Source organism: Nomia melanderi, chromosome 4 (genome assembly GCF_051020985.1).
Source record: "Nomia melanderi isolate GNS246 chromosome 4, iyNomMela1, whole genome shotgun sequence".
NCBI lineage: Eukaryota > Metazoa > Arthropoda > Insecta > Hymenoptera > Halictidae > Nomia > Nomia melanderi.
In genome coordinates, this window is record NC_135002.1 from 13,029,929 (window position 1) to 13,057,739 (window position 27,811).

At 36.6% G+C, this 27,811-nt stretch overlaps 1 protein-coding gene across 2 annotated transcripts in view; it reads right to left on the reverse strand.

Moving 5' to 3' along the window:
- LOC116425422 (tRNA dimethylallyltransferase) overlaps window positions 1-27,811 on the reverse strand; it is a 138,378-nt gene that overhangs the window by 37,311 nt on the left and 73,256 nt on the right. The window lies entirely within an intron of this gene.

Genomic DNA, 27,811 nt, shown 5'->3' on the forward strand with positions numbered 1-27,811 from the left:
TGTACTTTTTGCAGTTTGCAGTTTTTATTGTATGTTTTTATAACTTCTAACAGAAAGAGTGAAAACTGTAGGATGTTCTTTGCAACTGTATTTTGCTACGAATTGACGTTGCAGTTTATATAAATTCTAATATTCTGTGTAATAACATTTATTATATTTTAAACAATTTTTGTTTCCCTTGTTTATATATGTATTTATAATTATGTAGTTATGAATTATGATTAAAGTAATTCGTTACGGTCTGAGTAAGTATCATCGCCATGTATGTACAAGAAGGTTGTGAACCACTGGTTTAATACGTTCAATATAGGGGGTGCTGACGTTGCCAGACTTAATTGCACGAAATTCCTATGTAGCAGTATCCCTGAAACGCGCGGTATATTCAATGTGGAATTGGGGAAGCAAAATGGTATGCGAATTACCATAAACATACTATTTATCGCCAATTTTTCATAGTTTTATACTTTGTCTCATTACATCGATATTTGTTTCATGCTACGCTCTTCGTTTTCCTTTAGCCTGATACGTAAATTCTTCAACTAATTTACTTTCAGTCGAACACACCGTTCGAAAGACTTTCTTTTCGTACTTAATTACGTTTCATTTAAATTGTATTATACTTTTATTTTCAACTTTTTATATGAACAGAACGATACACTTCATCGTTTTCACTGAATATACTTATATTGTTGTTTATTAAATTGCATACATTAATCCTTAAAATTGCTGAAATAGATAAGCAACTCTTTCAGAAAATTTCGGTAGAACGATTTGCCAAATAAAACGTAGCATTACATTGAAATAAAAAATTTTTCGATAAAAATGGTTTTCAAATTATAATGATGTAAAGTATACGTGTAAATCGTACGGTGTGAAAACTTTATTTAGGAAGGGTGTTACTTGCGGTAATCGTGAAAATTGAGGATTTCGTGGTCTCACACGTTCGAATATCAGTTAGAACTTGTTACCGTATACCAAAGGTGTATAGTGTATAGGATCTGTGAAATGATGCGTTGACGAACAGAATTTCATAGGCTTCGGGTGAACCTCAGATCATTAAGTTACAAGGTAAAGGTATATAACATGCTTCGACATAAGACATTTAACTATTGAATATATAATAACCTTCCTGTTTCGATAAACAGTTTATTTCTTAACCCCTCGCCTTATGATTTCCTTCGTAATTTTATCCTTAATACTTTATAAGAAAAACAAAAGAATTTGATGCTTATTCCAAACGTTAATGATTGATAATAGAAAATTAATATTTAATTTATATAAAAAAAAGAATAAATAACATTTTGATTTGTCAAATTCAATTAAAAATGGTCAATTAATTTTTAATTATTAAAAATGTAATAATTAAAAATAAAATCTGCACAGAATTCGTAAGAATCCCGTAAAAATAGGATTCTAATACATAAGATGGAAAGTAAAGATTTGAAAATAAAACAGGAGTTCAAAATCCTGCAATTGCAATTTATTCAGTACATGGAAATTACTCACAGATGAAAAATGATAGAATCCAATTTCATTGAAAACGATAATTGATAAACAGACGTCATTGCCGCAGTCTTTTACTGGAAATAAGTCAGTAAACTCTAACTTCACTCGGATATTACGACACGAATGAAGTTACAACGCGAGTCTTCGAATACGGAACACGATACCAAAAATATTTCCGCGTGTCTTTGAAACGGACTCTAATCTAAATTTTGACTACTTCCAACACGATCCAACTCAACGGAAGAGAAAAATTTCTCGTTTGTGCAAGCGAGAAACTGTGTTAACCAACACCGTAATTATGTCCTACAAAATTCATAACGAGGCACAGGTAACTCCCATATAACACGGCAGTTAAGCCCCTACAATATCTCGTGTAATACGAAACCGTGTTACATGAGACTAAAAACGAATGCAGAATGAGAGGTTCCGTTTCGAAGAATAACAAAAGTGGACTTAATCTTCTTCATCATTGTTTCACAACAACACCACCTTGTAATTTTTTCTACAACATTTCGTGCAAATTTCGTACATAACCATCTACGACAGTTTCTTTGGAAAATAGCGTTCACTAGTTTTTATTTAAACCATTACATAACATGTAATATTAATATCGATGTAATCGTATTTAATTTATTTGAATTCTTCGTCCGCAATTCTGATTTTCGCACCTCTGGCCTGCAATCTAAGTCGTTTATATACACTACTGATTATTTATTAATTCCAGCTTTTAGGATATATGAAACAATTGTGAGATATTTATTTAATTCTCTACATTAATGTACAATCGTCTGAACAAACAATTTTAATGCTTCGTTAGCAAAATTAAGGCAATTGGGGAATTACAACAAATTGTAAGAATTAGAGACAACCTCTTGAAAACAATTCAAACGGGTTTATGTCTGAATATAAACGACTCAGATTGCAGGTGAAGAGTTAAAAGTTATAATAAATTCATTACAATTACATATCACAATAAACATTAATTCGATTAAATTCATTACAACATAATTCTTATATTGAACGTTCTTTTTATATTTTACAAATTTAATGCCATAAATGCACAAAGAGCCAGATAGATGCACAAATGCATAAAAGACAGTCTACTAGTTACGTCAATTATTCAGCAGGAAGTGAGAAAATGACGCACCACTTGGTCTCTGGAATTACAACCTTCTGTTTAAGATTCGTTTTCAACCTGCGGTTCGGTCTTATCGTAACCCGACGTTCCTACCAATTCGTAGTCCTTCCCGTGCAGTGTCAGACATCTCGAAATTCGATTCTAAACAACGTCAGCATTCCCGCAGCGATGTTCGAAAATCGCAAGGAATGCCATTCAGCTGCGACGCGCGTAATACGCCACCCATCATTGATATAACAATCCCACCTCACCGCACGAATCAACTTACTGGGCAAATATTTCAATATTAAATCGTCGACGAAAAGTTATTTAAACGCAACACTGAAGTCAATGGTGAAGCCTTTCACTCAGGATGACGAGGTGACTCGTCAATCAAATTTCATTTCACTTCTCAGTAGTTCTTCGATTTCGTTCGACAAATTATTTTTGTATTTCATAATGTTCCGTTCAACAAATAATTGTTGTATTTTATAATGTTCGTTCAATAAATAATTTTTATATTTCATAATACTATTACATAATTTATTGATTGATTGCATACTTTAATGTAATCCTTAACACGGTCCGCGCTGTGTAGGGTGTATGCGCCCCACGCTGAACTTTCCGTTTAGGCCAGTCGGTATTCTCATTGTAAAACGAAAAAATTTTCAATAATTTATTGCAAAGTCAATAAAATAAAATCTCATAAAATTTTTATGCATCTCAATTTCTACACTCCTTTTCAGTTAATTATGGCCATTGTTCTACTATAAAAATGGTATACGCCCTACGCGGCCTCAATGGAAAGTGTCCAAAAATCGGCACGGAACGTGTTAACAATAATTTAGAAAAAAGGTTCACTATATTAATTTAGGGTCATTTTATTTGAGTTGCAATTGATGAATGTTCACGTTTGGGAAACACGAACTTAGAAGGTTAATATTGTCTTGTAAATATTCGATTCAAATTCGAACAGCTGTATTTAAGATTTTTTGTTGACAAACACGAACAATTGTAAATAATCTCGCCCGGTCTTAAGGGAAAATCTCATTTCTTCTTAACAAACAGTTAAAATCTCAGATTGAAAGATAGAATACCATTCTTGTAATTACGTAAACCGTAAAATACCATTTCAGTCTATAGATTGTAGAAAGTGTATGTCTGAATAAATCCAACTGAAAAAATTCATGAAACGCAATAAAAGCACAGCGAAAACATATGCAAAGATTCGGCTGAAAGACATTCATACTTTTTGCCGCAGAAAATGTTAAAGGATCCATATTTTTCATCGAAAGAAATAAAACTCCGACGTAAACTAAATCCGCGTATATTTTAATGAAACGGAATGTAGCGAAACTTTATATTACAACGATAACAGGTATTAAATATAATTTGTACCGAAATAGTATTATTCACTGGGAAACCAATCTCTAACGTAATTTGATCTTCAGCATCTTTAGCATCGCGGAGAACAAGATCGAATCCTTCTTTGTTTATTTATTGAAATTTAATTTTGTCGCTGATTCATCGTCCCGTCTGTGAACTTTACTGCTTCATTGCTTTATTTACTACACAGACGTAACAAGTGCGCTGGTTTCGGGCACGGTGGCATGCATGGCATTTCCGACAACTCATGTGGTCGTAGAAGAACGGGGGACCAAACGATGGGGAGAAGGATACAAGCGAGACAACGAGCTTTTTATTCGAGTCGAATTCGAGTCGCGAACTCGTGAAACCGACCACGTGAAGTGTATCATAAGCGAGAAAAAAAAATTCAGCGGCGATTCTTTTTTGTTTCGGGGAAACTTGAGGATCCAGACAACATCTTTTAAATTACGCCAGTGTGCAGTGAATAGTATGCATTTATATGATGTGCAATTTGCGATAAGAAACAGCATTAAACAAAAGACCTGCGAAATCGTAACGAATTTTTTTATTTCCCTTGAAATTTTTTAAGGTTTTAGATGGGAACTTTGAATTACTTAGTAGCCGTCTTCTTGTATAAAGTAATCGTCTTAAATATAAACAATTTTAAATATCTAAATATATAGCAAAGTAAATAGGTATTTCAATTAAAAGATACTTGTTATTACGATACAAATATATATTATATTAAAACGATTTCTTATGACGATAAAGTATTATTTTAATGTTTCAATTATGTGTTAATTATAATTAAATATCGATTTGATGAAATATCTTGAAATACCTTCAGTGTATATTATAATGAATGTAATGTCACTGTCGTGACTATACGTCAATGCTATTTGCTGTTCGATAGTTTGATATGTTTACGTTTTTATCTATCATAGGCAGCAGTGCTTTATGCAAATACAGTGATTCACAAGAAACAATTGATTACAGCTGATTGCAATGCGAAGTTGCAGAGTTCACATTGGAGTTACGACATCGTTCGATTGTTTAGCCATACATACTTATATAAATATGATCTTTAGCATTTCCTGGATTATTTGATAGACAATAATTTCTAGTCGATCCAGTATCATTATTGAGAGAAAGCAAGTAAAAATTATGTAATTAGCTGACAGCAAACAGTTGCTGACACGTATCTCGGAAAACACGGCCTTCCTCATCGTTAACATAACGACGCAAGAATCTCACCATTCACAGAGGCAGTTACATCTATCCATTGAAAATGCAAAAATTTTCAAAACAAATAATACGGTACAATTTTCACGAAAAGATTGAGAAGTAAAATAATCAATTGCAACTCAAGTGAAGATTAGCGAAAAATGCAATATTAAATTAATTTTATCGATTTTTTATGGTTTATTTTGAAAACCGTTTTCTTTCAACTTCAATAGTTTCTACGATATTCAATCGAATATATTTCTCACCCCTAACTCTAAGAGCTGATTTCCTATCTTCCATATATAATACATTTATAATATCTCCGAGGAAAAATGATTTTCTATCATAATCCATTTTTCTAATTACATTCAAATTTAAATTCACATGAAGATTCACAGTCTATTAACACTAGAACTACCGAGCCAGTCATTTTGACTAGTCTCAGTCTTTTTGTTTCGCAATTATTCAATATTCGAAATGATTTTGAAAATAAATAGTTTCACTTGAATAGTATAATGAACGTTTGAGGAAACTGAAAATAATCTATTGTTATAATTTTTCATAGAGATTACACATTAATCATATTAAATGCTCGATAGTTTTAGTGTTAATAACCATAAGCTGAAAATTCCCGATGATTAACCAAAAAGGAATACACCCACGTACCATCATCCTTTTCATCTTCGAAAGAAACATTATCTTCGCCGGAGATATTATTATCACAGCGATTTATTTCCAGCAACGGAACCAGTTGATTCACGCCAATGACGAGCGTCCGCGTGCCCTTCAACGAATCCAAGCGCCGATAAAACAGATTCCCGGGCTAGATATCCCCATTAATAACCGAAAGCTTTAATGGAGACGTCGAATTGACAGTAAAGTCGCGTGCACACATAGGAGCATGTTGCGATGCATGCATGGGCTCTTTGATTTCATGAAACCTGCATCAGCATCAGTCTGCCTTCAAATTATAATTATGTTCAAATAATCTTAATAAAATATATTTATTTTCAAAAATATAAAAAGTCATATTATTTGTGAGATTACCCTATATTTTCATAAACACATATTTTTCTTATTAGATATTAGTGATATTCATGACGTGATCGTCTTTTTTTTAAGTAAGCCATCTCGACTTAACCAGTTAACTGCGTCTGACGAGTATACACGTCGTCTTAAAACTCGAAAAGATACTAATTCTTTCAAAGATGAATTCTCTATTTTTTTCAAACAAACGTATAATTCTTCTTTGTTTTGCTTCGGCTTTTAATTAAAATGTATCCTAGATGTATTCATCCTGCGTTTGACGAGTACACGCAAGCTAAATTCCACAGTTATCAGGTTAAAGTGAAATAACGGAAAAATTGCAGTAAGTTGTAGGATATTTTAGAAAAAATGGCATCTTAGCGAAGGAGATATTGCTGTCGTGTTACTGTTAGTGATGATTGCAATTATTCAAACCATCGAAGCTTACTTGAATAGACATTCAACGATCGGTCTGGTTCGATTAATAAAATGTACCATTATCGAAGCATTGGTTGAATAGCTCGAAAAAATGCGAACCACTTGAAGAAACTGAAAAACTAAAGAAAGCCGAACGTCTTCTCGTCGAACGATAAGAACAATTAGCACGTTAACCGTTTCCTGTGATTTCGTTTCGATCACTTCGTCGACTGACAGTGACACTCATCAAGGATTAGAACGAAACGGTTTGACGGAATGGGGACCTGGCAACGTTGAAAATATAACTGGCGCGGCGCAAAGTTTGACATTTCCTGATTCGACTTTCTAAACCTTCGACTTCGTTCCATGATCAATGAAGACGAATGCTCTTCATTATCTTATTTTATTACGTGCGGAACGAGAGATTTTTCAAACTAGAATCCACAGTTAACAGGTTAGTTTACCCTAGTCGGTCAACTTCTGGGAGGCGTGCTTCACATTGCAACGTGCATCACGAAATCTGGGAGTTGACGCATGTATCGGTACATGTTCGAACGTGTGTAGGAGGCTTAACAGGTTCATGAGCGGATAAGAAACGCAGCGCCGGTCGTAGCCCTTATAATTGCTTTATTAATAGCGGCGGGAGTCCGCGTTAAGAAACTCGTTCGGGCCGAACACCGCGAGCACCCTGGGCGGCTAAGTCTAATTTTAAAAGGCGCCACATCCATGCTAAATTTTGGTGGCGTTTGCTGTGGAACCGGCCGAGGCGGGAATGACGATCGAGACGTGTCCTACAGTTTCACGAGCCAGCAGCACGTGGGTGTCACCGTTAAACGCTTCCCGGATCTTGAGCTGCTGCCGCGATACAAATCGCGTTCGAGCTTCCGGGGTTATTCCCGAGAAACCGCGATATGTCGCTAGTCTGATAGAAAGTTCGCAGTCCGGAGGACAAAAGTAACAAACTTTTATTAAATAAAACACTAAATAAACCGATTTAGATTTATGGAATCGAATTATGGGGCATGGCAGCCAAAAGCCATGTAACAAGAATGGAACCATTGCAATCCATCATATTAAGAAGTCAACGCTCCCTGGTACGCGTTGAATAGACAAATACGCGATGATTTTATGATTCAATTTGTAGAAGAGGAAATCAAAAGTTCGACAGATGTAAAATAAGATTAGCAAGTCATCTTAGCGATCTAGTAAACAATTTATACTTGAAAGATCTCCATAGAACACTACAAAGAAAACATTCGAATATTTTCTCTTCACAACATAAGGAGCGATTGTATGTAGTTGCATCTTGGTCAGGAAACAACTACGTGATAAGACAATTTACCGAATGTCTTTTCTAGACAAACGGTAAAAGTAATTGGAGATATTAAGAAAAATGGTACAGTTGCAAAAGAAGTCTTTTGTCCCCTTCTCCGTGTCAGAAGGGGTGTATTTCATTCCACTCTGACCAATTAGACCTACATTCCTTTCAGCTGCCTTCTTTCTAGCAATGTCTAGCGTCATATACTTCTTCAATCCATTCGAATCTCTATTTTCCTTTTAGTCTTCCTAGAACGGTCTACTGGCGACAATTGGACGCCGACAATTGGATGATTCTTCGCGCGGAGAACTTTACACTGAAAGGAACTGATCGATGAATCACCTAATGTGGACGCATCAGCACAGAATGCTGAAAATTAGTTTCACGCGAACCAACGTTTCGTAAACTGTTATTCAATTGTATCATGAGTAATTTTGCGTTTACGTAGAACTGTACCTACGAAGAAACCAATAATTGGTTTATCGATTCTTCTGTCATGGACATCTATTAGCTAAACTTTTGGGTCCTCGGACCAATATTTAATCCATGTAGTGTTCTTGTAGTAAATATAAGATTTCGTCGCGTTTTCTTAAATAATGAACAATAGAATACAGTGGTACCCCGACTTACGAACTTAATTTATCCCAGCCAGAAATTCGTATCTCGGAACTCAGTTTCCCTTTATATTATAACTCGGGATAATGTGCAGTAAGTCGCGGAGATATTTTTTCCCGATTATAATTTGTATATTTCATTAAATATATGTTCCATTTAATAAAATATTGTAACCGCGGAGATCATTATTGAAAGAAGTGCTGCTAGCGAATGGGTTAAGCACGGCGAAACGCGATACAGAAGCGTGACCTGTTTCCTCAACACCCTGTTTACAGTTTTCTAGCAACAAATTAATTGAGAGATCGCGTAATTACGATTGCTCGGACACAGACGGTGAAACGACCAGGAAGCCGGTTGGTATCCTGCGCCTCGGTAGCATCGTGGTTTAATACGAGCATATTTTTCAGCTGATATTTACGAGTGAGATATGTACGTCTCGGGGAAGGATGGCACGCCGATGGAGGCATTAAATGCGATTCGCCACGAATGAAATACGCCTGGCAACAACGAAAGAAAAAGAAAACCAGCAAGGGACCGAAGCAAATGTATAAGCCTTAACTTTTCCTTTCCTTCCCCGGTTTTTTGTTTTCTTTTTTATCGTCCGTATCCGAGGAAAGTGCTCTCGCCGGCGAATTTTACAGAAATTACGATCAAAGCGCGCGGAACACCGCGCGAACGGCAGACATAAATTTTTTCCCCGAGCACCGCGATGAAAGCAGTCGAATGGACGAGTCGTAAGTTCGTCATTTAAATCACTGTCTTCCTTTTTCCGATTGAGCCCTCTTTTCCGAGAACTTTACTTTATTGCACGAGGCGTGTCTGTGCTTATGGAACTCTGTCGTGTTGCTCTGCCGAAGCCGACTCAGCGATGAGAATAATGATTTATTTAGGGAGACCGAATTTGGTTAACGATGAATAGAAGTGTGATAACTTCATTGCAAAGAATCCATTCTGTGTACATTATTACAGTGCAATGGATTAACGATCGTCAGAAGTCAGAGGAGTATTTGCGAAGATTTAAAAATTTATTTAAAATAAAATAAACCCAGGAAAATACAAAAGGTTTTAAACATTTTTGAAAACGGTAGACATTCGACAACTCATAACATCAAATGTAGATTAATACTTTTTTCGTTGTATACTATCTCAGCAATACGTTTTCTACCGCAATTCATTATAATAGGTTATTAAATAGTTTAATGTAATCTTATATTATATGATTATTAATGTAATTTAGAGTTTGTAATTATGTACTATGCGGGTTAGACATGTAAGTGGTTGTTTATTACTCTACTGTTAATGTGGCCACTTTAAATAAATAAGTAAATAAACAAGTAAATAAATAAATAAATAGATTTTCTTTTATTTTATAAGAACCTTTACAATTTATCTTGTAGAACAGTCAAAAGATATACCACGGTGCTGCTTGTCATTGGATGGCATCTTATGTATCAAACCAAGGTTTTTGATATTATCGTAGCAGATCATAAGGATCTAAGTCTACGAATTCTAAGTCTACGAGATTGTCGTGTAAAAAAGATATAGATATAGATAGATGGATATGAATATGGATATGGATATGGGATGTGGGATATGGATATGGATATGGATGGATGGATGGATGGATGGATAAATACTTCGCATTAAATCCGAGTTCTCTATCTCGACCAAGAAGGTGCAACGAAAATTCGGACTATCTGATATCATTATACTTCTTCCGTACAATCGCGTGTAAAAGTTTCGTACAAGAACATAACACGTAACCACGGAAACACGTGTTAGGTAATCTAATCCGATCTAGTTAAAGAACCTCTGCGCAAAACATTAAAAGAACAAACGCTAAAATATTGACAGAAAGCATTGTAAATAATGTAGTAAATAGTAGCCGCAACGATAAGCCATCTAGTTTTATCGGTAACGATCTTACGATGTGTTCAATGAAGCAGAAGCCCCGTGCGGATAATAACTTATATGCTTAAGTAATTGAAATCATGGAGATATTGATAAAATATTTACACCGGTTGCCAATAACATTCGTATCTTATCGAAAAGCGTGTCACGATTTTACCGAAACTAGACCGAACTTCTCCAATTCATACGATCTGATTCACGATCGGGCGCGCGCATATTTAATGGTGCATTAGCGAGCATTTTGTCGCGCGAAGCGCTCAACCATGCAGCCGTGCGCGTCACGACAAATACCGGTGGTGACGTTAAAATAAAACCGGTAGTTTGTGAAGGTGTGACGTCGGCAGCAGGAAGTGACAACATATCCTCGTTGCGTATCCTAGCAAGTGAACGCCGTACACTCGTGCGACAGGTGGTGTTCACGTGGTGACATCGGGGATTTTATTATATGCTGATACGTCGTTTGTTCGCGTGGGAATAATCAAATGGAGTCACTGGATTTCAGGAGGATCTGAAAATATTGTTGTCCGATCTGCTAGCGGAAAATGTATCAGCGGTTCACATATTACGATTATTATGCATTCCGATGAATTTGAATGAATTTAGACTTTTGAATTCGTTTAAAATACTGCATTTTAATAAGAAACTAACCCATGAGAATTTAAAGGGCGGATTATCCTTTTTATCTGAAAATTCGAAAAAATCGATTTTTCATTTTCTTCAGTCTCATCCAAAGAGTTAATAAGTAAGAAACAAGAATATACAAACGATTACAATAAATAATAAACAAAAATGAAAATTCAACTCAGCACTGATACTTAAAAACCCCCAAAGCGGAGTTACCCATATATTTCAGCCTGCACAGGCTGATAAGCGGTTACGACAGGAACCACAGAGTCAACGTCAATTTGAAACATCGAAATCTTCGTTTCTCCAAATCTCTTAACCAACCATATCCTTCGCCAAGCAGGCTACCATAGTTTACCTCAACAGCAAGACGGAAGACCGTCAAATACCAAGACCGACCTCCGGCAATTAGCTTATCGTCGAACTAGCCCGATTATCTTCGAAGCCGAAGTTAACGGTCCATGATAAATCCCAACCGGTGGCAAATAAAACTACCGAAACCCTTTTAGATCTCTTTGGTGGCTAACAAGAAGGAAAGATAGATAGAGAGAGGGGGGACGGAGAGAAAGAAAGGGGGGAGAAAGATAGAAAGGGTAGGAGAGAGAGAGAGATAGAAAGGGGGGAGAGAAGGGGGAAGAAAGAGAGAAAGAGAAAGAAAAGGAGAGAATGAGAGAAAGAGAGAGAGAGGCTGCGGTGGTTTACAGGAAGTGACGACACATCCTCGGCATGTGTCTCAGGAACGAATGGTCGTGTGTACAAAACGGCAGCTGTCGTCCCGAGTCGCATTGCTCTGCTCGCTTCAAAGTTGCGATTCTCGTTACGTGCGATCGCGCGCGCGCGCGTACGCACGCACGCGAGGAGAAGCGGCTCGGCGGGCTCACGTACGCAAGAAACTGCGACACCAGGAAGGAACGAGATGCAAACTGTCTGGGAAGGAAGTATGAAAGAAAGAGAAAAGGTGAGAATAAAATGAAAGGAAACGACGTGGAAGGAGAGTGGATGAAGGAGAAGAGAGCAGAGTGGGGAGAAAAAGAGACAGGGACAGAGAAGCAGGGGGGGAGCGGAGGAACGGCGAGAGGGGGGGAGACAGAGAGAGGTGGTGGCCGAAGAGCCGGCGTGGCATCGCCAGATGCGCGGCACATTTTAATTAACGTCCAGACATCCTCCGAGACGGGTGACCCCGAGCTCAGGGCCATCCGATGACCCTTTTCCCAGCGACCATCTCGCCGCGGTTCTGGGGAACGGATAACAGGAAGTGGTCTCCCCACCCTCCTACCTCTCTGCCATCTTTTTTCTTCCTTTTGCCGCGGAGAATAAGATTCGCTGGACTGACTTTACGATAATGGCAGGGATTACTTTAACGAACCTCCATCCTCCTCTCTCTTTCCACCTTTCCCGCTTTCCGATCTTCTTTCTCCCTCTTCCCTCGGTTTCGCCTGGGTTCTTCGTTCCTCTTCACGGAACGCGAACCTCGGAATATCAATGGGTTCGACGTTTAATTGATTCGTTGGAATGTGTCCGAGCACGTGGCACCGGCGTTTCGAAACGCGCGATTCCCGGCGTCGTTGGGAAACTGAATAACTAATTTCAGCGGGGTCATAAACTTTTCGAAAGGCTCTCGCGGCCGGCATTAAATGCGAGCGACCGCCGCGTCGCTTTTTACGATACTACTCCCGTCCCCCCGTTTTTTTAACAGTTTCGCCGGGATCCCTTAACCCTTTCGTCCCGAATGGTACATGTAGGTACCACGAACATTTTGAATTACCGGAAAGCTAGAAAACGCCTAGGTAAAGGAAAATAGTGCCATACGGGGATTTTTGATTATGGCTGACAGCTTAACCACTTGCCCTATGATTTCTTTCTCAATCGCGCTCAACAGAGATATTTTACTGTTCATAATTCAGTAAAAAAAGAAAGGAAAATTTCACACTTATTCTATATGTACGTTTACTCAGAAACATTACAATTAATAATAGAAAAATAATATTTAATTCGAATTTGGAAGAATTAAGCGATATTTATATTTATTAAATTCTATTTGAAATCTTCACCACGAGTCTGACACGATATTTTAGGGCAAGCAGTTAAGTGCTAATCAGCTGTCAGTACGTGTGTTTTAGTTGATTAACAGCCGTAAGTTTTTTTCACCAAATTTATATTTAAAGAAATACATATTCAGGGATGAAAGGGTTAAATCAGAAATCTGTCGGCAATTGCGATCAACTGGCATCGTAGAAGTATTTTTATTAGAAATATTCAATGTTTCCGACGAGATGCTGACGACATTCTTTGAAACTAGTGAGAAAATATACATGAATTAAGAAACAAAGGTATTTTAATTAAATATTTCACATATTGATGTATTATACAAGGGTTAATATTATATATAAGGACTAATGTTGATCGATTCTGGTTAATGAAACGTTTTCGGTGACATAGTTACGGATTGTTTCTAAAATCAACTGCCATTACTGCAACTGTACTAACCAACTGGGAATGAGGATTTTTCGAAGTGTTAACCCTTGGGCTGCGAATGTCATCGTATTGGATTTTGTGGTATCGAAAATCACAAGTTGTGAACATGTCACTTCATTGTTTAGGTAATAAAAAATCAATCTATTGCTTTCTTTTCCCTCAATGTTTAAGGGTTCGATAAATAGCTTTTAATGCTTCGGAAGTTCCTCGTCTGCAAATGATTAAAAACATTTCCTACGGAAAGTTGAATTATACAGCAATTTCATAGGTAGAAAGTAGAAACCTACGAACTGGTCTTCTGTTGTTTGAACAATGAAATTATTTGGTTGGAACAACTCGTTCCTTTATTCCTTGCTCTTTTACCACGACTCAGCGTTCTTGTTCCGTTCTCAGACTAACTCTTTACGTCTTGAATTACCATTCTTACCTTTTATTACTGTCGTTATTCGATGTATTTTTACATTATTCAAATCGTACGTGTACCAGGTACAAAGAAAGTGTTTCATAATCGTTAGAATATAAATGAACGCGAAGAAACTTAAATCAAATTAAAAATAACATTCAGCCATACTCGTCTCGCGAAGAATGGAACTTTGAAGTGTTTTCGAGACACAAAGTATCGAAGCTTATTTAATTGATGTGCATAATAATACACAGAACAGCGTGGCAAGCAGTATTAATTGTACTGCTACTAAGAATTCTTCAGAGTTTTTTCAACCTAAAAACACTTTCAGTTTTTTACCGTTATCACGTTCACTTACACCTTATCTATTCAATTTCGTCGTCAATTTTTCAAGAATACTTTTGAATTTGCGGAAAATAGAAGAAAATCGTGACAAAACTGTATTCTCTCAATAATATTTTAATACTGGAACTACCAGATGGGTCAAATTGACTTATTTCTGAATTTTTATTTCATATTTACTAATTCTTTATAAAGGTGCTTCTCAGAGAATTTAAAAATCAATTTCGTTGCTCGATAGTTCTAATGTTAAACGCGTAAATAAACTGAAGACGGTAGCAGCGTTAATTTAATTTCAATTAACTACATCGGACTTTGATACGATAAAGTTAATTACTTCAACAAGAGCATCATACATCGTCGAAAGATTGCTACGCACAACAAATAACCTTATCGAAGTTTCTCAAGAAGTTAACGCACAGTTGTAACAGTGCAATTACTTATCCTCGTTTAGATTACGGAATTGAGACAAGTATATTTCACAGCGCACAGATGCAAGTTACTATATATTACCGTCTGGATCCTAGGAAACTCGAAGTTATCGGAAGATTTTCGTAACGCATGACTTACCAAGAAAATCCGACAGATAACGCGTACTCGTGCAAGCAAACCAAAGGAAGCATCGTTTCAATCTGTTCAAGCAAAACTTCAGTACGCAGACGCTAAACTGATAACGTTCCGTCGATAATACGTAAAAATCGATCCACGATCGTCATTCGAGCCGTGGTTCCGTTCCGATGGAGGAACGGTTGTACACTCGATACTCACACCCATATTATTCAGGGTGTCGTCAGCACGTGAGCAAAGCGAAAGCGTTATTCAAATATGGCACCGCACGGTCTTACGTTTATCTCGGTGTTCTGTACGTTCGGCGTAAATGTAGGTACAGTGCAGGTCTCGCGTTAGCCAAGCCGACTTTAGATTTAAAAGTGAAAAGAGGCGTGCGCCAATAATGACCATGCATCGAAAGTTGTGCCTTGTGAGTGAGAGTCCCCTTACCTCTCTTCACTTTTAAACCTAAGGTCGGTTTGGTTAACGTAACACCTGAACTTCACGTTATCGCATGGCGATTACTCCGTGATATTAACACGTAGATTGATGGAATACGTAGATTTATGGAATACGTCAATTTGACGCATATTGAATTTCGTAAACACTATTTGGTAAATGTTTACGTCGACTTTAATTGATGCAATTATACCAGTATGTACCTCAATTATCTATTTTGAAACCTCTAACTAAACAATTTAGATAATCAATTTTGATTAGTACAAACAGAAACAAAGGGAAAGACGAAAATTGAAATACCGATTAATTCGATAATATAGGAATTGATACGAAGTTAAATGAACGAAATAAAACGCAGAATTTTAGATCATATTTTGAAACCGGTCATTCGACCGGTCGCAATACGTTTAGTGTTAAATATATCTTATATATAGTCTGTCAAATTTTATTTATTAATATCTATTAAATATAATAACAGATATATTTAAATAAATTAATAATGTAGAATATACTGCAAAAAACATAGTCGATCTGTAAAAATTTTCAGTAAATTTCATTCGAGGATCTATTAATTATATCTAAATTCATTTAACCATGCACTTTAGGATTTTTTGTTTTTTAAGAATTCAAATTCCTTTGTTTTAGACATGTGATTGGTAAAGTATCTATGATATTTATGCTTTTCACAATAATAACACGCAACGTTCCACTTGCATCACATCCGCGATGTATTGAAATGTAAAAATGATAAAACCGCTTGTTTCCTTGAGATTGTAATTATTAACGAGATTTTCAAGCGGAACGGTGCAATTTACTTTTTGTAATACCGCATTGAATGTGAAACGGGTCCGACAGATACAATGTGCATCGCTTTCACTATAGTCAATCGATTGTCTACACCAGTACAACGTCATCCTGATACTCAATGCAATTCGTTTCGCATTAAATTTCACTTTATAAGAATCGTGGTCGTTGTAAATGTGTTCGACATTTTCGCAGTGAGCACTGGCTGAAAATTGGACATGGAATTTAACATGGAAAATATTCGTGAAATTGAGTAAAAGCTCATCCTGTCACGTAATCTTCGTACTATTCCATAATCATGTGTAATTATATAACTTAATTTACTTCATTCAGTTATACCGCTCTCTCAGTAGAACGGAGTCACAACTATAAATATTGTATTTTTCGGGAAAAGCGGAAAAATGGTTTTGAGAATTATTAGATATTATCACAATATATTAAAATATTATTAGAATATATTTAAAAACTCATCAAAGTAGACTTAAGTAATAATTACATATTTTACAGGTCCTTGTACTAAGATAAAAATCGTATTTCGGAACTTCATAATTTGATTAAGAAAGGCTCAATACTTGTACTCGTTCGATTCATCTAACGAAAGTACCGAAGCTCAACTAGAAATGGTAATGTTAAATTAAAAATTGTTATAACGAAAAAGAAAAAAGTACAAACTTTTAACATAATAGCGTACAAAAATATCATCGTGTTCCAAAAACATTCGTCAAACTCCAAAAAATGAACCCCATTTGCGAAAAGACCAAACACTATTTCCTAAGTTCATCGAAGAAGAACATCAAAAATCAACACGAAAAATCGTTTGCCCGCGGCGGCGTCGTAAAGCGAATGCGCGAGGAAAGAAGAACAAGAAGAAGGGAACGCGGCCAGTCGCGAGTTTCTCGCGAGGGCGCGTCCCCGGCGCGGTTGTACGTTGTCATACTTGCACGTTGGATTACGTTGCCGGCGAGTCAGTCATTCATAAAAATAACGCGGTCGGCGCACGCGGATACTACTACTACGAGCAGCATTCAACGCCGGCGGCGGCGGCGGCGGCGGCGGCGCGACGTGCACGTAGTACGGTGCACGTATGCCCAGCGTAAAACGTACACACACGTAAAAATGCGGATACATTCATGCGGTTTATTGTGCAGCTAGGTGAGCGTAACCCGCCAGGAAAGGGGAAGACGAGAAAGCGGAGAGTCGGAACGGGCCGAGCAGCCTCGGACGGGCCTCGAGCGAAGGTATTACGATGTTAATCCACAGTATTACGAGAATCTTTCAAACGGGAATATTGATTCGCTGAAAAATGCTGGACGCGCGCAGCCACCGTTGAAAGGATGAAAGGAGGAAAGATTAGTTTTGGTAACCTTTGACAGTTGAGCGAGGGTTTTGATCGGTGTTGTTAATGTTGTGCGTTGTTTCCATTGTTAATCATTAACCCTTTAAATACTCTCAGCCGAAACGTTCCCTGTGGACGGAATGTTTTGTTGCTCATTAAAAGATCAATGAATTATGTTAATTCATAGAATTAAGTAGGTTGTAATTAAATTGTAATTATAATTCCTCAGTTTCATCGAATTGAATAATGCTAGGAAACGCGAATACGAATCGTATATACTTATAATTGTCAGCACGGCATGTGTGAGATTAGAAAGAAAAACGCATGTATGTCCACAGCGATGACTTTCGTCGGACGCATATATGCGTCCATAGCATTAAAAGGGTTAACAGTAGATTCACGAAACGATTCAATTTGACTCGCATTGAATTTTATAAATATTATTTGGTCAATGTTTGGGTCGATTTTGATTGTGTATTGTAATTGAAAGAAAGAAATGTATGTAGAAAATAAAGGTTTTATGTGTTTTTGAGAATGAATGTAGTGTTTGATTATTATTCATTAGAAAAATTGACGATTAATGATTGACGATTGCGAAGATAATTGTATTAATTATTTAAACAGACTTGTGCTGAGATTAACTTGTTAACGTGCAATTCAACTTGAACACGCGAACTAACTAAAAATCGTAACTTCGTTTCTTTAAACGTTTCTCTGTAAATGCTGCAGTAGCGTTAACTGAAACGATCGTCATTGACAAACTCATGAGAATTAGAATCGCAAAAAAGAACTGTTAAAACATTAAGCGTTCTGAGCGTGGCAATGATCTTACACTTCAGATTACAAAGTGTATACAAACTGCAATGTGTACTTGTGCAACAAGGTTCAAGATAAAACTATCAATCGCGTGCAAGCTTGCAAATAAGTTATCGCTGATGGATCGCAAAAAAAAAACAGAACTCGGTCAGCAAACAGCGAACACGCACCAATAGCCCGATCGACCTAGGAAACAGATAAGATAAGCAGCAAGTTGGCATTAATATTTTTATTAAGTAAGACAATTAAAAGCCTCGGTTCCTACGTAATTCCAGCGGAACGTACTTCTCGAAATTAGCATCCTCCGGTTCCCGTTACGACGAACTCTTGACATTCGGTCTTAATGAAAATACGATTGTACATAATGACTGGACAATCAAGCCGCGGTGAACGGCTATAACACAAACGTCTCAATATAAAATCGCATCTTTATTATTCCTACGAAATTTCGTTTCGCCTTAATTCCGAGGGATCGCGATTTATCTTTCATCGAAAGTAAACGACAACGGCCGACGGTAATTCCGTTGTAAAAATTCTTTCTTTCTTTCTTTTCCTTCTCTGTTTTTCGGTCACGTTGCGCTCCGATGACACCCGCGGGGAAATAAACGCGCGTCCACTTAAGGGTACATTGAAGCGCGGATGTGCGTATTTACATACACTTAAACGCACTTATGCTTCCCGTAATAATTAGTATCCGTTCTACGAATCAGCCACCGGGGCCGATTCCTTTCCCGTTCCACCACTGTGCGAAAGATCCGACTGGGTTCCACAGAAAAAAACGACACAAACATTATGACCGGGAATCGTGAGATCCCCGGGTCCCGGGTCCATTCTCTGCCGCCGGAAGAAAACGAATTTGGAAGCGGAAGATGCGAATCGAATGACGAGCCTAAGAACAATGGCCAAGGGATCGAGACAAAAGCGACGAAAATGCACGGCCTGCGAAATCGGAATGAAATACAAAAAAGAGAAAAGTAAATGCATTCAGTGTATGCGATCAAAAGAGATCTTCTTACGCCTCTGGTCGGCTAAAAAATTGAATTCAGCTTGTGAATAGGTCGCGTAAGGATTTGTACTTAATACTGATTGTATTTTATATTTTCCAGATGTTGTCTTCTTTGCGGAAAAAATGTTCTCGATGTAAAATTTCTTTTGTATAGGACAAATATTATTTTAATGCGTACGGAAGTGTAATAGAAGATTAAAATCTTCTGTTTCGAAAATATTTGTGGAATTCCTGTTTTGAAGTTTTTTGAGAAAAGTTTGGTGTTTAGCTGACTAGGAATTAGAAAAAGTGTTATAAGCTTCAAAAAGAATTCTGAAAGAATTCATCGCGACACACATTAAAATTTTTAGGTTTATAATAGTTTAATACTAGATAAATATAATTGTTCCTAAGGTTCAAAGATGTTTGGTGTGAATTCGATTTCTTAGCAATTTACATTTTTCATTTTATTTTCGTTTTAATTCATGTATTTCTGAAATGATTGATTAAAGGGTTTCCACAAATTTTTCACTAGAACATCATCTCTATTAAGATCTTTGGCGAGATTGTAATTGGATGATCTCATTTCGGAAGATCCCCTATGATATGTAGCTAAAACATCCGCGTGGGCGAAATTACTCAAGCTTTTATTTTAACCCGACCCATTTCCCTCTTGTTCTACGATACGGGCGCATATGCGTCAACAAATTATATAGACCAACTTTCAGGTTATATATAATAACTACACTACGGATCGTAATGCGGATACAGATGTAAACGAACTTTTTTACGATTCACAGAAATTAGAATCGTTAAAAATTTCATTGCCCTATTACGGTTTATTTAGTATTTCTAAAAGGATAAATATGTTCTTTAAACTTTATTAAATCTTCTATATCGCCATATATTTCTGTATTTATTTGTTATTCGCTATTATATATTATATACTATTAAACAGCGATAACAAATTATATCTTAACGTATCGTTTTCAATAAGTCGATTTCTTTATGTTAGAAATTACCCTTGCACCGTCGCTTTCTTGTACCATCAATTCCTAAACGAATTATCATTATTCACTGAATAATTCGAATTAAGGAATCCTTACCTACGTCTCTGTATCCTACGTCACTTGTTAATTAAGTATGAGATATTAAGGTCAAACATGTTATTTCCCCGTCCCCGCGTATTTTATAATGGACTTACTTTAAGTAATTGTCTGTTAATACGATGCACGCTAATATATTTACATATTCACCCCATTACGTTGCAACGTGTACGTAACTTACGATTAAGCCTGTCACGTGAGAGAAAAGTGCAGAAAATTATGACGTCTTGTGTTCGACCGGCCCATCCAGCGTTGAAATCATCTCCACAATGTTGCGATAAAGTGAAGCCTTTAATTTCAACACGGGGCAAGGATGTTGTAAATTCGTCCCTCATACATAAAACTCCCCCTGCGTTTCCGCATGACCCTTCGTCGCGAGGAACATGAACATGCAAATACTTTAAAATCATATACGAACCTCGAACAAAGGGCTATAACCGGATAAAGGGGTCAAAAATGCCCTTGAATGAAATTAAACCGGCGACTGATAGCTTGTATAGATTAAAAAAAAACACATTTTGGCAAGTTCCAACCCTCTATCATAAAACACTTTAAAAATATTTTTAAATCAAGGCTGAATCACGTAATCTTACGTCATGCGATAATACTCAAACGCATAGAAGTTTTCTTAACACGTTGGCTATCACTGTTTGTATTGTCAACGATTTTAGCCTTCTACGGATGAAGATTTGTTAAGATTAATAAATAATTAATCAAGAAAACTTACAGTAAGGAAAATTATAAATAAAACTGTCTTAATTCGAAGAAATTATCTCATCGAAACGACAACTTAGAATTTCCTTATTCCGCAATGATTTATTTATATATTAATTTATTCATTTGATTGGCAGATGCCATGTAGCACAAAAAAGGAAGAGGTATAAATGAAGTTTAACGAGTTCACAAAGCAGGAGTTTTACAAGATAATACAATAGATAATAAAATAATAAACAAAAAAGAGTTAAATTTGAAATTTCACCCGGCAATTATCGATATCTTGAAAGCGTTAAATATCCGAAACGATTTTAGAAATAAATAGTTCCGCTTGTATACTACACTGAATATATGAAGAAACCCAAATAAATTTGTTGCTACAATTTTCATAAGGGTTAATCGTATAACATATTAATCATATTAAACGCTTGGTAGGTCTAGCGTTGAACTAGGAGTACATAATAGCTCCAGATTTTCGGAGTTCCGAATAAATCAGTCCTCGCGGAGGAGGACGTTCGAAGTGGTCGAGGTTCATCGAAAGTTAAAGTCTTGGCGCATGTACCAAGAAGCGTCGACGCGGACGAGCTCTATGGAACGGAACGTCCGAGGCCAATAACGGGAAAAGCAAATCAGCCTCTCACTCTTCACCGACGGAGGTGTGCGTGAATGGTCGCGGATACCTCGTAGAAGGGGGGCTGGCTCTCTTTCCATCGGGGCACAGAAAAATCTGGCATTCCAACGCGGCTGCTCGCGAAACGCAGCCAGCGATCCGTGAACGGAGCGACGTTAGTCGAGCGCAGTTACTTCACACTATATAAGTCCACGAAACGCGTCAATTTGACGCATATCCAATTTTCTAAACATTATCTGAACCACTCATTAGCCACATCAGTACACAACGTAGAGGAAACCGAAGCAACAGCTATGCATTGATTTTCAAAATGACCCTTTAACGCTAAAACTACTGAGCGATTAGAGTACCTTACTTTCAATTTTACATAAAAATTAAAACAATGCGTTTCTTGATGTTCGAAGGGCCTCCTAGTCCCGTATCGCATTCATAATTTAAATATTTGCAAAATAATGATTCTGAGGTGGGTCAATTTGACTTGTTTGGTAGTTTCAGTCAGTGTCAAATAGAATATGAAATAATCATTATAGCACGTATTTTATATCATTATTCTAGGTGCAGCTTTAATCTAAAGAATATGTGAAATGTATGAAATAGTATAACATTGAAGTAATGTTTATTATTACTGCAAATTTTGTATTAGGAATAGAATTTTTATCATTTCGTGGTATCACACCCAATAAGAAACTTTATTTTAAATATGAAAAGTCAAGAGCCAATGAAGCGTTTTAACGATAAAATCTTAGAAAATTCAAATAATGGAGTTAATTGATTTGGCCAATGAGCAACTCATTGGGCGAATATTCATTGATTTAAATAGAAGCAATTAGACGAATATGCATCTTATTCTTGCTACAGTAATCGAGCAGTAAAAGTGGATAGTGTATAACAGAACGCAGAAGTGTCTCGATGCAGAGGGATCATGTGTTAAGAAATAAAATTTTATAAACTTATATCCGGTGTTTTATTTAATCAGTGTGGGTACATTTTGGTACACTCTCGTACTGTTACTCGCATGAGCCAAGCTAGCCTGTGGCTGAAAAGTGAAGAGGGGCAAAGGGACTCGGCTGCACGCTCCACATCAGCTCGCAGCTTGGACAGTAACAAAGACGTGCCGAAACTAATTCCGTCATTACTGTCGATCCGAGCGCCGCGAGTTCGACGTCTCCCTTTGCCCCTCTTCACTTTTAAGCCACAGACTAGCTTGGCTCATGCGAGTAATACACTGTACTTACGTCTGATACAGCAATTCGTTTAGGGAACCAAGCGTATGTCTGACGCAGCTGATTACCGTTGCAATGATATCAAGCGTATACATCATTATCGCCCTACCTATATCAAAATATCACATACCGGATAACTCTTACATCTGTAGAGAGCAAACAGGGACTTCTACAGTATTAAAATTTTACTATCGGAATATAATTTTTATTCTGTTCGAACTTGATTTCAAAATAAATACACGTTGTTTGATCTCTATAGAATAAAAAATTAACCGAAAAGGAAGAAACTCCGCAAAAATGGGTTGAAGAAGTATTTATTATTGTGAGAAGGTCATTTTACAGTTCTGTCAAGTCTCCCGTCGTCAACCGTCAGTATGCTTCGAACTATAATATAAGACTCCTAATAAACAAATGTTAATTTCCTCGATCTAAAATTTACATGTAAATTCAAAATAAACGAACATCGACTTTTATAGGAACAATCGATTAAACTATATATTAAATATTCATTAAGCTAGCGTTAACGACCGACGATGTCTTCCAGGGAAAGTTCATGCTCGACGTTCCGCCACCAAACGAACGGAAGAGTATCGTCGCAGTGTCCGCTCTTTCCGAGGATGAACGGTGGAAAGGGGCGAAAGGAATTCGTTTCGTGTCGTGATACCTGCTGCGAGTTCTTATTTTCAGTACCGTAACATCGCAACTTTGACCCCAATCCAAGCGTATTCTAATTTAATAGAATTTGAAAAGGGAAAAGGGCACAGGGTACGGTTCACTGACGAACGAAATGTTTTTTCGACGTGGGTGCGAACAGTGAACGGTCCGTTTCATTTGAAATCGCGAGTATAGGTACGAAAATTAAGATTCCTATTTTATTTCAAATTTTTGGAGCCTTTAAACAATATTTCATGCATGGGACACTGAAGATACGTTTACAAGAAGGAATAACCAAATCGATGAAAGTTTCGAAACATGTTGGTTACAGTAAAAACAGAGAGCAATACATAATAATACGCATTCCTTGCAATGAAATCGCAACAGGCGGAAGCTGACAGAAAGAAGAAAGGATATATAGAAATGTCTTATAAATGTGAATTTATAGTTATCGCAGAACAAAAATCGTTCTCACAGAATGAGAGATGCGAGAAAAGAAAAACACGAAAGGAATATGCGTAGACAGTCGAATCATTGCCGGAGAAACGAATTTTCTGTTCCGCGGATATTATTCGAGAACGTTTTAATGGATCGTTAAACGAGATAACGCTTGGTAATTGCATCGACAATGAAATACAATAAACAAGCGGCCGCGGGACAGGCGAGCGAGATACATAGACAAGAATGTCGGCACGTTCATTACACAATTGTTCATTATTTGTGTACGTCAGCGGCTGGTTGCACAATGAACCCTCCGGGGAAAGTTCGTGTTTCGCCCTGGTCTAGATGAAAGAAATTCTCTTCGAACGGCCATTACAACTGCGATACGCAAGGCCAACGGATCGGCTTCCGATTTCGAAACCATGCTACGAAACGGCTCGCGCACCCGGCATTCGGAGTATGACGGGCGCGTGCGCAAGCTATCTCTCCGCCATTTCGAATGTTCGCGCCAATGAGCCCGGCAAATTTGAACTGCGACACCAGCCGTTGATAATGGATTTAGACGAATAGCATATGGGAAAAGTGCCCCGAAAACCAAATTGACTGTTTAAGTATATAATTTGATAATTTGATAATTTGATAATTTGATAATTGGATATTATAATTATAGACATAAACGCAGTTACACGAGTAATCCAAATAAAATGCGCTTTATTTTCAAAAAATGTTCCCCCGGCCTTACAATGTTCGGCCGGGGGTAGATATACATAGCGCCTTTATGGCGAAAGCAAATATATATAATTCTTTGTCGATGCACCTCTAGATGCATGAGTGTGAAAATGTTATCGTGGCTATAGAAAAATAATTTAATAATTTGATATTATAATTACAGGCATAAACGCAGTCACACGAGTAATCCAAATAATAGTACAATGGTACCTCGACTTATGAACCGCTCTACATATAAACTTTTCGATGTATGAACTTTTTCGTGCTCCATTTTGACCTGTAAATACGATCTTAATTTCGAAAAACGAACCACGATGCTTTCGTAATCCCGAGTGATAATATAATAGAAAACAGGGTTTCCAGATACAAACTTTTTAAGATACGAACTTCGGGCTGGAAGGAATTAAGTTCATAAGTCGAGGTACCACTGTACAAAGAAATATTTATTTTTTGTTTCTTAAACGTGTTGGCTCACGCAAAAGATTCTGAAAAAATTACACATAAATAACTATAATAAAATACTAATGTACTATAAAAATGTAAATCTGATTAACAACTTCAATGAAAATATAGCATTTCAGACATTTTCTCATTTTTAGAAAATCGATTTTGTGACCAGAAATTCTTAAAAAGTTACCTTTAATATTAAAGACACTCGAAAGTTTTTCATTCGAAATATTCTAATAAGAAAGCATATATAAATTGAGAAAGAAAGTTATTTTATTTCAATACATCACGCATTTATGCATTACACGAAAGTTAATATTATATGTAAGATTTCATAATCAAGTTGTGACTCTTGAGTGCAAAAGGTTAAAGGGACTGAAAGAAATTAGCTATTCTTAGTTTCAACAGAAAGCGTTACGATCATCTATGAATTCAGAAATATTAATTCGAAAAGTGGATTTGAAAAATAGATTACAAGGTGGGAAACTATGCTAACAGAAAAAAAGAATTATATTTTGGATTAATATTTAAAAATTTATAATTTAAAAAAGAACAAAGTACTAAATCTTCTGACTTGATTACTTGGTTTCTAAACTGTCAATAACCGTGGCTTCGTTGTTAATATGAAACATGAAGTGAACTCCGAATTTCTTGATGAGAGAGACGTTCCTTACGACGTCAGTTCTTTTTAAATATGTGCAAAGTTACAAGGATGCATTAATCAAATTTCACACTTGAATCAGATAAACCAAATTGTTTCATATTTGATTATTAAACGAAATTTATTTAGATTAATGGAAATCGATAACCATGAATTTAGTTGGCGCGATACAGGAGTTTTGATTTAGATCTGGAGTAAGAGAAACAACTATTTTGTTGACGAAAAGATACTTTGTATTAAAAATAAAGTGCAAAGGCGTTAACATAATGGTGATTTATGAAAGTTTTTCTTGCGTTATTGGGTAAAATGTATTTCAGGCATACGAAAGCAAGTAGATACACTGCGTATTTCACTGACGCACACAGGTTTTGAATTCTCGGAGCCCAATATCTCTATTTGGGACATGGAATGAAGTGTTAATGATAACGCGGACGATTACTCTGGTGTGTCTGAACGAACGATTAACTAAACAACTAAGCACTGTGGTCCGATAAATTTTATCATTTATCAACGAACGTAAACGGTGCCATGGGAACGTGGTACGTTCATTTTCAATTCGCACGCAATCTCCAGTAACGCCAAGTAATAATATTTCTATTAATAAATACCCAAATTACGAAAACATCCACTGTTTTCGCTCGATGATGAATTAATTGAACCATCGTAACTGTGGACGTATCGAATTGTTTCTTACATAATACCAGCGGTAGATGTTTTCACCGAAGAAACTAAAGTTTGCAATAAAAATAATATTTGCACCTGCTTGTATATAAAAAAAGTACACCTTTATAAAATAACAATAATTATTCTAATCAATGAAGTAATTACATTTGAAAAGATTATTATGAATAAGCATTGCAAACAGACTTCCATATCCTGGAAATTTCATATTTACTCATTTCAAAAGGATAAATAATTCTTACGTAGATATTTCTTGCAATGTTTACATTTCTATTGAAATCGTGATGTTCCGCATTTTGTAACAATTTCACATTTTCGTGCGTACACCAGGATACCTTATGCATTTCACATGAATATTAATACTTTATGCACTGACATCAGAAAGCCATTTGATTGAATATTGCTTGCCAAGGATAACGTAATAAAAGTGTTTACGATAGTTTGTAATAGGTCATTAAGTGATACATTTAACGTCGGGCATAGCGGTGAAGTTAATCTGTCAACTGCTCTTTTGGCATTATTTATTAGGCTTACTGAGTGATACATAATTAAGTAATTTGTAACGTGGCTTTAAACTGCCGTCTGATGTTTTATCTTCCACAGTGTCCCTCGCCAAAAGAGACGCGCATGAAAATATCGAGGTATCGCAGAACACGATTATCGGATCATCCCGGAATAATGCGATTTCCTATACATCGTATATCTCTCAAAATTATGGTAAACGAACGCTTCTTTAACCTAAAATATATTCTCCTTTGTTATCTACAGATCGTACTTCATTATCTAGATTGGATTAAAAAACAGTTTCGTTCATCTTAATTTCTCAAAAATAAAAGAACCATGAAAAGATCGCACTATTTATTATGAGCCAATACTTTTCGCAACGACGGCCACGCACAATACGAAATCAATTCGAAAATAGAAGAGCTAAAAGAACAGGTACTGAACCGAAACCGCTAGAAACTCTTCCGCGAGGCATTTTTCTACGTTCCTTTTCAATTTTCACTGAAAGCACTTTACCACTCACGTTCTGCATCTCTTCCCTATATTCCTGCGCGACGAATCGTGGTGGCGCGTTATTTAACGTAAACCGTGTACGTCATTAACCTTTATGCGAGCAACTGAGTATCTGGGTTTTTAATTTTTAACTTTTAATTTTTATTTTTTTAATATTTTTCATTTTCTTCGTTATAATTTATTACGTCCTTATGAAAATCTGATTAAAGTACTTC